The sequence below is a fragment of the Seriola lalandi genome, unplaced genomic scaffold (genome assembly GCF_002814215.2).
Source record: "Seriola lalandi dorsalis isolate HSWRI2012SDOR001 ecotype SW California unplaced genomic scaffold, Sedor1 jcf7180002054390, whole genome shotgun sequence".
NCBI lineage: Eukaryota > Metazoa > Chordata > Actinopteri > Carangiformes > Carangidae > Seriola > Seriola lalandi.
The window spans coordinates 240,894-255,893 of record NW_019524943.1 but is presented as its reverse complement, the minus strand read 5'-3'; the positions used below and the strand labels follow the sequence as shown (position 1 = coordinate 255,893).

The window sequence follows — 15,000 nt, the reverse complement described above, 5'->3', positions numbered from 1 at the left end:
TATTATAGGCTATTGGTTTTTCTCATACTGGCATCTCTTCCTCCCTCTCGCTGTCTCCGTTACTGTATGGCAGTAAAGGGTAAATAAGATGATTGATCTGTGGTCTACGGGGCACCAGTGGTCCTGCGGGAAAACAACACAACACAAGCCCCAGGATCGGCTCCACTCAGCTGGGCCACCGCGCCTCCTGTCCCCTGGTTTATTCACTGCTGCTTCTTTCAATTTTATTTCAGATTTGAATGAGGAAAAAAAAAGTTTACACACACTTGTCTGGTAAGGACGATTTTGTTGCCAACAGAGGGAATTAAATTGATTGGGCTATCTGTTGTGTTTTCAGTGACGCCTTCGTTCAGTGCGACAGCGGCACTTCCCCCCCATCCCCTCTCCCCTCGCCTCCTCACCTCCCGGGTCGGAACAAAGCGCAGCGGCGAACAAACTCCCAAGTCCAATCCGAGAGACGGTGATCAGGCTTCGGCCTCAGGTGCATCTCTGAGGCGGGGCGACGCGGAGGTCCAGGTGAGTGAACTTCCTCCTCATCTTCACTGTCAGGATCTTAATATCTCAGTCTCCATTTGCTTTCCTCGCTGCTTTTCTATTGCACAGTGCCTTTGTTTGTCTTTTGAAACCGATCACAAAAAGCCCCAACATATTTTCATATTATAGGGAGCTAAATTCACTTGAGGTCAAGATGTTTTACATAGGGAGGGGTCATGTTGTTGATTTAAAACCGAAGGCCACAGCTGCCTCTCTAGTTTGTCCATGTGGAGATAAAAATTGTGAAAGTTGCAGCTTGAATAGTAATTTTAACATTTTCTAAGAACAGCATTTAAAATTTAAAGATCTATAACTGCTTAATATGAAATCTTTGAGACCCTTTCTAAGTGACTGTTACTCAGTGACTCGCAGATGAACAAAGACATTTTGATTGGGAAAATAATTTTGAAAGCTGCAACATTGTCTTGCTGAGATGCTTTGATCAGCTTTAGAGGCTTTTTCTCTTTTTGGAGTTTTTTTTTTTTTTTTGGAGGTTTTATTTTTGAACACTTCATTCCTGCTCTTGAAAATGTGTAGCAGCGTAGACCTGTCTGAATAATCAAAGGTGTCGAATGCGCCATGCAATAGCCCTCGGCCATTACCGATCACATGCGAGACTCTCCTTTAGCCAACCAATGTCTGAACTCTTCCTCTCGCTCCACTGTTCCCACCTAATTCTTCCTGTCTAATATTAGCCCCTTGGCACACCTTAAAATTTGTTTCAGTATTCATTATTCAAGACTCATTACTGTTTTCTAGTAGACACACTTCTGCCTGTTACACTCTGAGCCTATAGGGCACTTGAAGGACTCCTCTGTATCTTTCCCACCATCTCCAAGCCTCTGCCCCCCCTCCCTTCTCCCTCTCCCTCATGGCCCCCTCTCTCCTGTGGCCCCCATACCCCATGTCGTCTCTCGCTGCCACACCTGGTAACTACAAACTTGTACACAACAATAACAGCCAGATGTATCCATCTATCTCTCTATCTAGCCTGTCGGCAGTTAGTGGAGTGGCTGAGAGACTTGCAGGCGTGAAAGGTCAGTTAATCAATGGCGCACAATTTGACAAATCCCAGCGACTCTTATCATCCTCACGGGCGTTTAGGGCCGAAAGGAGGACCACCGAGATAAATGCTTAATCCTGACTGCACTCCGAGAGAGAGGGAGAAAGAGCGAGAGAGGACAAGCACTGGAGCGCTGTGAAGCAGATGGGCATGCAGAGAGGTTGGGAGGTGGGTAGGTGGGGGGTTTTGGAAGAGTTGGAGAGTGGAGAGTGGAGAGAAGAGAGAAATGGGAGAAAGAAGGACACATGGAAATGGCTCAAAGCAAGACTGGAAGATGAACAAAAGTGGCCACATTTTTGGAAATGACAGATTCTTCTTTTCTCTGTCCCAACCAGAAGAACGGGCGACTTCGTGGCTCTCAAATCACTGAACTCGCCTCAGGCCGGACAGGCCATGCACGTGCCTTCTGGGCTGACAGAAATCCTAGTTCACTCTCAGTTATGGCCCTGCTGCTGTGTGTAAAGTTGAGAAAAACCAGAGGAAAACAAAGGTGTATGAGTGGTTGAATTCTCCTGTGGCATGTTAGCCCGCCTGCAGCAGTGTGCAACCAAGAGGAAAATGAGCTTTTGTCCACAAGGCTGGCCTTTTTTCCCCCTCAGTTTTTTGAACTGCAGGGGTTTGGAAGGTGGCACAATTTCTTTGCCCTTACACCCTTAACAAGGATCACCTCCGTATGACATAGTGTCATTTGTTTTTGTACTGAACTTGTTTTTTATTTCTTATTGTAGTTTCTGGTATTAAATCTATTAAGGGTAAAGATCAAAATGGTGTCATTGTCACCAAAACTAATTTCTTGAATGTGTGTGTGGTGCAAGTGCACCTTCCGTCCATGTGCTCTCTCACATGGGAGTGAGAGAGCTGCTTGAGCAATCACACTGACAGATGCTCATGTCCTTTATCTCCATCTCAATACAAGTTCAATGTAATTCGATTGAGATTAGTTGCACTGGCATGACAGCAGATCCCTAGTATTGCCAAAGCACTTAGGAGGCAATGACAGGACCACATCGACACGCACTAACACATACACAACACCCTGCGACTGGCCAAGCTTGTAGAGAGACTAAGACACACACACACACACACATACGGAGAGACAAAGTGGAAAAAGGAGAGACAGAGTGACAGCCAAGTCAAAGAGGTCCGATGCAAAAATCTCAGGATGACGAAGTTAAAGGATGATAGAAAGTCGTGAAAAGAAGAGGAGAGAAATTATGAAGGGACCCGGATGACGAGCCGAGCTGAGGCATGACAGAGTGCGTCCAAAAAGATGAAAGAATGATTGACTCACAGAGAGAAAGGAGAGAAGAAGGAGGGAGGAGAAATGGAGAAATAAGAAGAAGGTAGAGAAGGTGACAGAGAGCAAAGAGAGCTGAAAGATGAAGAGAGGAGGAAGGAGAGTTCTTGGAACAAGAAAAAAGAGGACAAGAGATAAAGGAAGCAAAGGAGGGAGGGCAAGAGAGGATAAAATGTATAAGAGTGATGTACGAGAAGAGGGGAGAGGAAGAGATTTACTAGAAGAGAGATTAAGTCAAGTTGTCCCCGGTCAGTCATTAATCCGATTTAAGAGCAATTAAGGTGAGACTGATTCCTTCCTAGAGAGAAAGAAATAGATGGAGAGCGTGAAGAAAAGGGGGGAGAAAAGGAGGAGACACAGAGGGAAAGAAGAAAAGAGTGACTTAAAGAGAAAAGTGGGAAAATAAAACAGGTGTCTGGACCCTGAATGCAAGTTAGTGGACAAATTAGAAGCTATGCAGTACAGGAACACAAACAGAAAACGTCATACGTACTTAATTTACACAGTTTTAATATCTGAATACAGGCGCAAAATATCACTTGAAATTAGAGCAATATAAGTATACAGAAGGAAGACTGTTTAAGGTCAAACAGAGGTTTAGGCGAGAAGTGAAATAGTTTTTTTTTAATGTAGTATGTGAGGCTTTGGTCATGGTTTTTCTCACATACTGGTGTCCTTTGAATAACAGACACTGGCTTTTGAACGAACCACGGATTTCCCGTGAGATCAGGATCATACAGAAGAAGCTCCCGACACTGTCGACAGAAGCTTAATGTGAAAGCAACCAAGCAGGACCTCCCGATTGCATGTTAGAGCTCTGCCACCAGTGAGATTATTCCTCTGAGAACGGACAGAAGTCGTAAAGCTGAGTTTAAGGTGGAAGTACAGTGGCCGTTTCCCTCTCGTCAACATGAGACAGTGAAGGGCAGAGAGGAGAAAAAGACAGACAGAGCGACAAAGTCGACGAATCTCCTTTGAATGAAAATGAAAAAAAAAAAAGAAGCACAGAAGCGACAGAGGTAGCCTCCCCTCTTCCTCCTCCTCATCCTTTTCCTCCTCCTCCTCCTCCCACTCTAACAAACCCCTCCAGTCCCCGCTCGGTGTGCTCTGTTGTTCCAGATGTGTATCAGGGGTCTCAGGGTCGACAGAGGGGTCCCTCCACTGCTGTAGCATTTCTATGTCTATTGGGAGATGGTGGTCCTGATAGCTCGGCCGTCTGACACGTACACAACAGTACATAAATCAAACGCACACATACACGCACTCACTCCATTTATCTCCCACTCAAGCAGTGCGGTGATAGCAGCCAACTCTGCATAGAGTCAGAGAGAGGGAGAGGTTGTGGTCTGTCTTGTTAAGTGGGAAAGTAATGGGTAGCTGTAAAAAGGTTTACTTCTGTTGCTGCCATCTCTATTGTTCAGGCCTTTCCAGTGTTTGTGCCTCTTTTGTTTGATGTGTTTGAACAGTGTATAGCACACTCGGTTGCATCCATAATTGCTGTTTCACATAACTACAGGACAACAGTGTGTTATTATGAAGCCTGTTAAGGCAAAGAATGGAGCAAATTGAACGCTGAGGTCATAGATTTTGTTGTGCAACATTTTAGGCATCTGAATGGAAATGGTTTTTACATGATTTCAGTGAGTCACATCAATGCTGAATACATCTGTTTTTTTTTTTTTAAAGCAGCTCACCATTATAGGGAAAATTACCTTATACACATCTCCTTATTTTTTTTGATTTTTTTATCCTGGCTTTTCTCCCATCAAGATTTTCTCTATTTTTCTGTGTTGCATCCATTGCAGTTTCTACCAATCTGTGGCCCATCACAAGTCCCAGATTGAGAGGCCATTTGGCTGCTGTTGACAGGAGGGAGCAGCTATTGACAGGGCCCTGCCGGGGAGGCGTGTCTCAGGTCCCGCGTCCAAAGCGTTTGTGGCGTTTAATACACTGTAGCTGTGGTCCTCGCAGCCCTCACCCTGCATGCTACTGCCATAGGGATCAATATGCACTGGGGTAGAGAGAAATGGACCATCTGATGCACACTCAAAGAGGGGGATGAGGGGAAAAGAGTGAGAGAGACAGAAACAGCGGGGAGGGGTGGGGTAGCAAGGGATTTAAAGGAGAAAGAGAGGAACATGCTTGAAAAAGAGGAGATGGCGAGACCAAAAGGAGGAGAAGAGGCAAGAGGAAATGATTAGAGGCACAGTTTAAAAGACATGGAGGCAGAGTGCTGCCCTGCAACGAGATAGATAGCAAGGAGAGAAAGTGGTCAGTGGTTGAAAGAGACATTCAGCTGGGAGAGAAAACAGATTGGAGTGAACGGGGATAGACACTGAAAAAGAGGAAGACTCTAGACACCAGGGAGGATACACACAGGAAAGGAAAAAAGACATAAGGGAAGAGAGAAGTGGGAGATAGGAAGGGTAGGGGGGGTAGATGAAAGGAGGGGGGAGAAAAACAGAGAGGGGGGGGTGCGGGAGAACGACGAGGAGGAAGGGAGGGGAGGGGGGTAAAATTTCCATCAGGTTTTCAATTGGGGCAGATCAATAGTGTATTAGAGCTCACCTTGACCCCGTCTCTCCCCCTTCTCCCCGGCCCAGCACACAGGCCAAGCTACTCTCCCTCACAGCAGGGGATGGAGAGGGGGAGAGATTGCATTATGGCCTCCCTTTCTTAGACCAAAGTGGCAGAAAATGGCACAATAAAAGCAAAAGCAGACAGAAAGAAAGAGGAAAACTAAGTCGCGGCAGGCAGAAACAGAGAAAGTGGGAGACGAGGAGTAAGAGTGAGTGGAGTGAGCTGGAGGAGACACCAGCGGCTGCTGACATACTTGTTTGGACGGAGCTTTGTCGGAGAGGAAACCGGTTGGGTGCCGGGGTGTGTGCATGTAGACATGACTGCTTGAATCTACCGAGCCACTCATGAGGACAAGCTAGAACTGACATGTCGTCCACACAAAACGTATAGATCCATACAAATCACAGGTACAAACACACTCATAGACAATAGAAACGATATAATGGTGCAGTCTCTTACTATACTCACAGGGACCGTATAACCTTGATAGTTAGTGCTCTGTATTGCAAAACACAGTGTCCTGGGTTGTATTTCTGCTGTCTGCTGAGGGTCACCGTGTCTGCATGTAGAAGTGCTCACACACACACACACACACACACACACACACACACACACACACACACACACAATCACACACACTCATGCCGAAGTCAGATCTCATGGGACATTGCCACTTGCTTGTTTGTTTTTTTGAGTATGATATTGTTGAAAAATTGTGGGCTTCCCGTGTTACCCTCACTGTACCCATAATAATCTTAATCAAAGAAATCAAACCTTAAAGCTGCATTAAGTCATTTCCGACCACTGTGCCACAACCCTACAGAAACACCTGATATATCAGCCCAATATCCTGGGGACTACATCCATATCCAACTCATATCCATTCAACACATAACAATTTAAGTCCAATTCCCTTCATGTAGTAAGACAGGAAGTAAGGATGGGGAGATTGGATTGGTGGATGGGCGTGTGGCATCTGACATGTAGCAGTAGACCACAGTTTAGGTTCCTTTGCATTTTCAGTAACCGTGATCTTTCATTGAAAGGAATTATACTGTCATTTCCTGCAGAAAGCATCTAACAGAAGCTGTCATGTAACATATTCTAAGGTTTTCGGGAATCATCCAACATTTGGTTCATGTGTGTTTATAGGGTTGAATATACTTACAACTTGTCAAGAAGTCAGACCTCACCTGTCAGCAAACATTTAGCTATAGTTAAACATCCAGCACATGTAAGAGAAGCACAAGCATCACAGGTTTCCTGCTGAATGCCAGTCTAACTATCATTACAATTGGTTTCAACCAACTTCTTCAAAGAAAAATATCGTAATCTTTAGCTTGCTAAGCTGCTCGTCTTCTTCATCACCTGCTGGTTTACTTTCATTTCCTGCCATTTTATATAGTCAGATAGTGTACATTCACGTTTTCCAAGCTTATTAGATGGAGATGGGTGCATAGGATTGTATTTAGGGGTTGCTTAGAGCTGAGACTCAACCATGCTGGCTATTTGTGGATTGGAGAAACAAAAGTTAATAAAATTGGCTGTTGGTCCTAAGTGGGTTTGATACTACAATTTCACTTGATTCAATGCTGATATCAAAACTATAACGTCACCATAAAAGCTATCAGAGCAGTTTTGTAGTTTTCTGATGAAACAAAAAAGAAATTCAGCACTGCAACAACTGCGTATCATTTTCTATAGAAAGTGATGTGAAAACTTTGGCTTTTTGTAGGACTTCATCTGACCTGCTGTGAGAGTAACTTGCACTCACAGACGTGGAGGTATAATGCTGGTATAGGACACCCTCCATCACTGAAGGACAGCAAATGTGAAGCTGTTTGACAGAGGCAGGGGGCAGAGGGAGCGCGTTGATGGGGGGAGAGGTTGAATAAAAAAAATTGATCTGGGGAATTTAGCATTTAGACACAGTTTACAAAGCGATATAGAGGGGAGGCACAGGAGCAGAGGGGACTGTGCGGGGGAAGGACACTTAACTTTACAATAGGTCAGCTCTGCCTATTTGACTAACTGTAACCCTGACATCCTGCCTAGCGTGCTGCTCCTTGCCAATATACCCCAGAAAATAAACACAAAATACGATTCTCAGATTCTCCTCAACGATCCATCTACGGGCGAGCGTGTGATTTAGCTGTTTAGACAGGAGCTTGTTTGTAAAAGCGCAGACCTACTAGCAGCACCATCCTCATCTCTTCCCCACATTTCCTAATGCTGTTCCTATTGTCACCCATCCACACTCCAGTGCACATGCACACGCGACGACGCCCTACAACAACACACAAATGCGCGCGCGCACACGCACATACACATACGCACCCTCTCTCAGACACCCACACACACACACCACACACACACACACACACACACACAGTAACACACAAACTCTGTCCCACTCGCTGAGGGGGAGAAAAGGAAAGAAAAAAGGAGAGAAAAAAGAAATCGATCGCCGGGGATAGCGGTGCGCGTCGGAGGATCGTATCTTGTCAAAATAATATATTACCCTCATCCCCGCCTGATCGATGCGGTGGATTAGGGACGGAGGGCTCCCTCTCTCCCCTCCTCTCTTTCCCTCTCTTCCTCCTCGGTGCTTGGTGCAGTTTAATATTTACCTCCGTGAAAGAGCGGCCGCGACGGCTCTCAGCCCTAATTGATTCCGACACATGGAGCTCTGTGCTCAGGCTGCGGATGAGAGAGGGAGGGCAGGCTGGAATGCAGAGGGAGAGATGGGGAAGAAAGAAAAAGAAAAGAAAGAAAGAGCAAAGATAGAATGAACGAAAAAGGAAAGAAAGAAAGACAGACAGGAAAAAAAGACAGAGAGGAGGGAGGCAGAGAGAGAGGGTGAGGGAACCAAAAGGTAAGACAACAGTGGAAACAGCAAAATAGTGGAAAATATGTGAATGTACATGCTTATTTCAAGGTGGGGAGACAAAAGTCATCCATAAGAAAGGACGAAGAAGCCGTAGGAAGGAGGGAAAAGGCAAAAGTGAAAAGGCCAAGCTAAAGTATTTAGTGTAAAGTAGTGGATGGATAAAGTTTACAGGGGTGACAGAGAGACAGATGAACTTAAAACCAGGCAGGAAAAGCTGGGAGGTCAGAGGAAATATAGATAGAAAAGTGTAAGATGGAGATAGGAGAGCCAGAGGTAGAGAGGGATAGCAATGTATGTTGCACAAATAGGGAGGGGGGGCGAATGGAACGGATAGCGGGGAGGAAATGAATCAGGAAGAATGAGGGAAACGACGAGCAGTAGGTGGAAATGGGACAGCACGCGGAAACGGCTCCGGGAGAGCAGGAAGAGAAATGGGGGAGGAGGGGGAGGTAGGGAGGGGGATGTGAGGGGCCAAGGAGAGCAAATGAGAGGGGATTAAGAGAGCGACGTGAAGATGGATAGAAACAGAGGAGTGAAACATGACGGGTGGAATGTAGAGCACCAATAAAAAGGCAAGAACGGGGGGGAAAGAAATAGGGGGATGATGGAAAAAAGAGCCTGGCGCAGAGGTGACAGAATGATATCGGGTGGGATAGACAGAAAACAGGAGTGATAGCGGGAGCGAGAGGCGGGAGGGGAGAGAGGGACCATATTTTCCGTTGAAGGAACTGGCCTGTCATGCTGTTCCGCCAGCGCAGAGCGGCTCTATAAAATACAGGGAGCAGGCGGGTCGTGTCGGGTGACTTATGTGTATATCTAGGCTTTGTCAATATTTCTTTCTGTCTTCCTTCCTCTGTGCTCCCCCTATTGCTCCCTCGCTCTCGTACGCTGTTTTTCCCAACTCCAATTGTCTCTCCCTCTCTTGCTATGTGTGTGCTTGTCCCAGTTAAGTGTTCACTTCTTCCTCACAGAAGTATTGTTCGCCTCTGTTCCCGTCTTCTCTATCAAATGGGCACACACATGCACAGAGGTATAAGTTTTAGGAGTCCCTTGCGCCTTTGAGCGTTGGCTTACGAGCAAAACATGACTGTGGCACAATGACTTGAGGACTTGGCAGGCCTATATCCCCCAATGATTCTCCATTATGAGACAATACAGGCAGGACGATGAGCCTTGCAGTTAAATAACATCACTGACAAAGCGCCAATATTCTCATTGATGTTCGTGTTATAAAGTCTGTCTCCAGCCCCAAAAACAGGGAGACAGCCACTGGTGTTTCATGTCAATCGCACCTTCAGTCCCTGTTTTTGAGTTTCTCTTCTGTATGAGTGCATGTATGAATGATGTACAGACGCACCGGGTGGTAGGCTGATTTATTCATGCCATCCCAGGGAAGATTGCACCTCCTCTTCCTCATTTGGCATGGTTTAGTATCCTGAGCACAGGCCTGCGGAGACCCAGGTCCATGGGGGGGCCAGACATCCTGCAGATAAACTGGCCCCATCTACAACTGGTGGACACACACAGATTAGCCTGCTCTACATTTCATGTATATTCATTAAGAAAATACATCAAAACTTCTCAAAACGATTCTGTCTCACCAGAAATGTGAGGTTGCTGCTCTGTTGCCTTTAGTTTCTGCCTAAATTTAGTTTTACCTGATGCCTAGACCACATGATATTTAAAGCAGCACACCGTCAGTTTGAGTCCAGGTGGGACCTTGTCTTGAAATTTGCATTCAGTGAGATAAACGAACAAATTTGACAGGTGACCCTCTCTTTAAACATCTCAGAAAAAGATACAAAAACCCTGTTTGACTTCACCACGGATTGTGATATAGATCTAGTTACCATCATGAGTACATGACAATAGTGTCACCCTGGAAACAGAGGAACAGAGGAAAAGAGATACAGAACAGAGAAGTTGCACCTGACTGAAACAGAACTTATTTATTTCTACAGAATAAGCTGAAAATTTCCAATCCACCTCCATGACTTCCTCTGTCTCTGTTCTATTGTTTCTTTTTCCTTCCCCCTGTCTCCCCCTCTCTCTCGCTCTCCCTCCATCTCTTTCGGTCGCTGTGTCTGTTCTTTATTTACACCTCTCCCCTGCTCTCTGCAGTGGCTCAGGGAGCGGTAACAGAAGTGTCACTTGTCATTATTGGTCTAATTCAGTAATCCGTCATCGTGCACTCACTGTATGCAGCACATTATACGCCAGCACAGCAGGTGTACTACGCACTGAGGTGGAGATTCGATTTGACACGCACACACAGGCGAGAGGGCCGACGGGGGCCAGGGCAGACGGGTGCTGTGTGTGCGTGTGCGTGTGTGTGTGTGTGTGTGTGTGTGTGAGTGTGCCTGTATAAAAGAGAGTGGAAGAAGGAAACACAGATAGAAAGATACAGAGATTGAATTTTGGTGTGTTTGTGTGTGCATGTCTGTGAATGTGTCTGGGCACACATGGATATATGAGTTTGTACTGTGGTTTCAATAGAAAGGCAGCAGTCCAAGACGTCTGTGTACTGGGCAGAGACATCAGGAACTGGAAAGACAGAGACAGAATAGATGATATGCATATATGGACACAGTCACAGTCACTTTAAAAAGCACATTCTTAGAAGTGAATCATGGCGTCCGTATATCCATTCATTTCAAATTCTACGCTCGTCAAACTCGTGTTGGGTGTGCCTGGTTTGTGTTTGAAATATTTTTCTTGACTTCAAACTGTATGTGTTTCTGTATGTGTTGAACATGTTTCATGACCAATAGTTTCACGAAACGTACTCAACAACCAACAGGGAAAATATGGCTGTCTGAAAACAAGGCCATACGATACAGTACAAAACTATGCTGTTTTAAATATGGTGTTAACTTGTTTTGATTCTTGACATTTGTGGTTCAAGATTTATAGTAAATGATTTGGTTTATTTTGGTTTTTTTGAACAATTATAATGTTTGGCAAAGTAATTCATTATGAAGTGGTTTATTTTAGAAAGTTTCAAAAGAAGTGAATCATTTATAGAAATGGATGTTATGATTATCAACTAAATTACTAAATACAGTCAAATCTATCTGATCCATAATATTAACTTTGAAAAGCTGTTGAAATTCAAAATTTTGTCCTGCCAATAGTCTCTTTTCTTATCAGTTGTCACTTAATAGCCTGTCTACTTAGGCCAGATTTGATCACTTTTTTTCTGATATTGTACCTTTATTTGACAGCTCTAATAGAGAGATGTCAGAACATGAGGGGAGAGGGACGAGCAATGACACGCAACAAAGGTCCACGACCAGATTTGAACGAGAAACGTTGCAATTTTATGGCCAGCATCTTAAACCCATAGCCACCAAGTTGCCCCCATGTGTTATTATTATATCATATCCACGTCATTGTGCCACATATGTCCAATAATAATGGACTAAAGGGACGGACAGTGAAAAGGTAATAACAGACAACCTATAGAAAAATGTAACAGGAATCTAATCTGTAACAAAAACTTAACACTAGCTGCCAGCTTTTACAAGCCACACGGAGGTCAACCTGCATCTGTTCATCACACAGTGGCAGAATAAATCCATGGACAGAGATCCAAATATTAAGTCAGATGTTTGATGTTAAGTCATAATGTGAATTTATGGATCCCAAATTATTTTTTAGATAACTCACCTTTCCCCAGATTACAGCCCAATACTGGAATTATATTGATTTTGAGTGTTTAAATAATTGGATAACAATAAATGGGCCACTAACTAATGTGGATACAGATCCCTTAGATTTATTTTAATTATGACGATGTCGTCTACTGAACGTCTTACTGAGCGTCTTACTTTTCAGTGCTCTCTGGTGGACAAATTATGTAGTGTGACGCTTTTTCTAAATTACCTCAAACTATACTGTTTTATTTCTATACTGCAATTTGTTTTTACATTTAGCCAACAAACTGATATCGGCCGGGCAGACTTAACCCTCTATATCTGGTCATGCTGGCTGCTATGGGACATTCACATTACTGCAGACTATCAAGATTCTTAAAGCCATTCTACCCACATTTTTGGCGCCAAGCATCTTCGTCCAATCTCACTCGATGACTTCATCCTCATATTTCAAATATTTTTTAGGTCAGTCATTCATATTTATCGTGTAGTTTATCTTCAGTCCTAATTACCTGTCCTGTTGACGCCATGATTATGTATTCCATTTGAAGGGTGACATTTTGTCGTGCAAAGGGCTTTTTGTGTACCTGCTGTATGACACTGATTAATCACGGTACATTTCTGGAAATCCAGACAAACACGCTTGTAGTTTGTTCTCCATTATTGATGGCCCCTCTGAGCAGCAGCAGCAGTCACAGGCTGTGCCTTACTCTCAAAGGTCAACACACAACAGCAGGTTTAAAATTCAACAAAGCTACAATTTTCCCACATCACACAATATTGATTGCATACATCGTGGTAGGGTGATCCCCGCTCAAAAATAAAAGGCTCAGTTTAGAACAATTGCAAAGCAAAAACATTTTATGCAATAATGTCAACCGCACTTTCCTGGGGGTCCCATGGGGTGTCAGCTGCATGGCACACTGGGTAGGATAGTTTTTTTTTTTTGTTTGAACTAGTGTGAAAGGGATGGGATTTAAGGTTTGTGATGGTGGAGCTTCCCCTTCTCTCTTTATCAATGGCAATTTGTATGTGAGCACTCACCTCTGTGGTCCCATTGGGCACGGTGGATTTCATCAAGTTCTTAACCCCACAAGGCTACAAATCCGGTTACCACTGTAAGTGTTTTAAACTGTTTAAACTATCAAAATGCTCCATGCTGAGTCCCAAGCCGTGTTCGAGTCACGCCCAGACCACACCGAGCCATATGACTCTAACTGCATTTACTTTACTTTTTTCTCTTATTTTATTTTTGCTTCATATAACACCTGCCATTTCCACCAGTTTATCAAACTCCGGCTCTAAGCAGGCTCCAAGGGGATTCAGCACTATTGGTTTGTGATAGTCTGAAGTTTTTCCTGTTGGTTTTATTGATTCATTTTCATCATTCCTTTTTTCATTAAGAACAAGTTAGCAGAAAAAGAAACATTTTTATGTAATTTGACTATCCTCCAACTTTTTATCTTTGGATCTTTACAGCAGAATCAGTTTGTGTATCAGCGTAGGCTCCCCTGAATGGCTGAAGATCATTATTTTAAAATGAGTGTAATATTAATAATAATCAATTTACCTATTGGCTTTAACTCTATCATATTTGTAATTATATAATTGCAGCAATTAACATAAGGAACTATTACAGGCCTAATTTTAGTCCAGTTGCCCAGAAAGTAAAAATGGTTCACAGGTGAATAAGATACAGAGAAGTTTAGTGAAACTTAAACCATTGTTTTATCCCGTGAAGAAAATGTTTCACAGTTCAAATGAGAGAGAGGGCCAATTATTGCATGAAGAAAGACTCAGAGAAATAATCTAATGAGAGGAGCCTTCAGCTTAGACACGCCAAATAACGCAACAGCCTTCCTGCTTTCACAGGTATGGTCAAAGACACTAATTCAATCAGTCACTATTTCATTAACCCGTATCTTCCACCAAACTATTTTTTTTTCCCTCAAACATTGCAAAAACTCGTCTGGGCCTCATTAAACCTTGCGGGAGGCGGGACTGAATTATTATTTTTGTATATTTCAACTTTCGTCTGATTTATTTGATTCTTAAAAATGGAATAACCAAAGCGTTGCGTGTCACCGCTCATCAACTGCAAGCAAAAGTGCGTAAAAGTTCGACTTTAACATAGAATCTCCCCGTTTTAACGCTTATTGCGCACAGATGTGAGTGAAGTGCGGACTTCTCGGTCTCTTACCGCCTTCTTTTGTGCAGTCTCGTTACTTCCCTGCTGGGTCTCTGCATTTCCAAAAATGGACGAGTCACAGTTCAACTTGAGAAAGTTGTGTTGGCTTATTACACAGAAAACATGAATATATGTTCTGCTCATAGAAGATATATCTCTCTGATTGATTCTTTAGCCTATTGACGGAGACCTAAAATTGATTTTTATCTTGCCTGACGCTGATCACCGATTGTAGGTTTATTCTCCATTATATGATCAGAGGCGATCGATACCGCTCAATAACTCTCCCCAGCACCCCCCTCCTCCAGTGTAATGATGTGTCCATCCCTAACGAACAACCACTGGGCCTCTATCATCCTGCATCACAGTAGTGATTCAAATATTTCCTTTGGGACTTCAAAGTCAGTTAATCCGCCTATGGTATGATATGTTTATCACTTGTTCTAAATGCTGTAAAAATGCCATATTAATAGTCTGCACATACATTGATATAATGAGAAGGACTTACAGTTGCTTCACCTTTGTTTCATACATTATTTGCATTAAAGCGCCCTGAAAATGAAATTATAATAATTAATTTGGTTGTACAGAAAAAGAGGATTGCAAAGGAGAGAAGCGAAAAGAGTCGTGGGGAGGGAGGGCAAGAAGTAACAAAGTTGAAAAAGGAGGGAGACGGGGAAATGAGGAAGGAGTGAAGGAAGGAAAGTGTTTGAATTATTATCCTGTTAATGCTTGAGTGGACATGAGACAGAGAGCAGAGGGCGATATGGCGAGTTGGTGGGGGGTGGGGGG

General features: G+C 43.8%; 1 protein-coding gene across 1 annotated transcript in view; it reads left to right on the top strand.

Moving 5' to 3' along the window:
- erfl1 (Ets2 repressor factor like 1) overlaps positions 1–15,000 on the top strand; it is a 42,472-nt gene that overhangs the window by 3,670 nt on the left and 23,802 nt on the right. Inside the window, exon 2 of the mRNA XM_087174866.1 lies at positions 338–516. The gene's annotated coding sequence lies outside the window, so the exon portion shown is untranslated. The remainder of the gene's footprint in view (positions 1–337; positions 517–15,000) is intronic.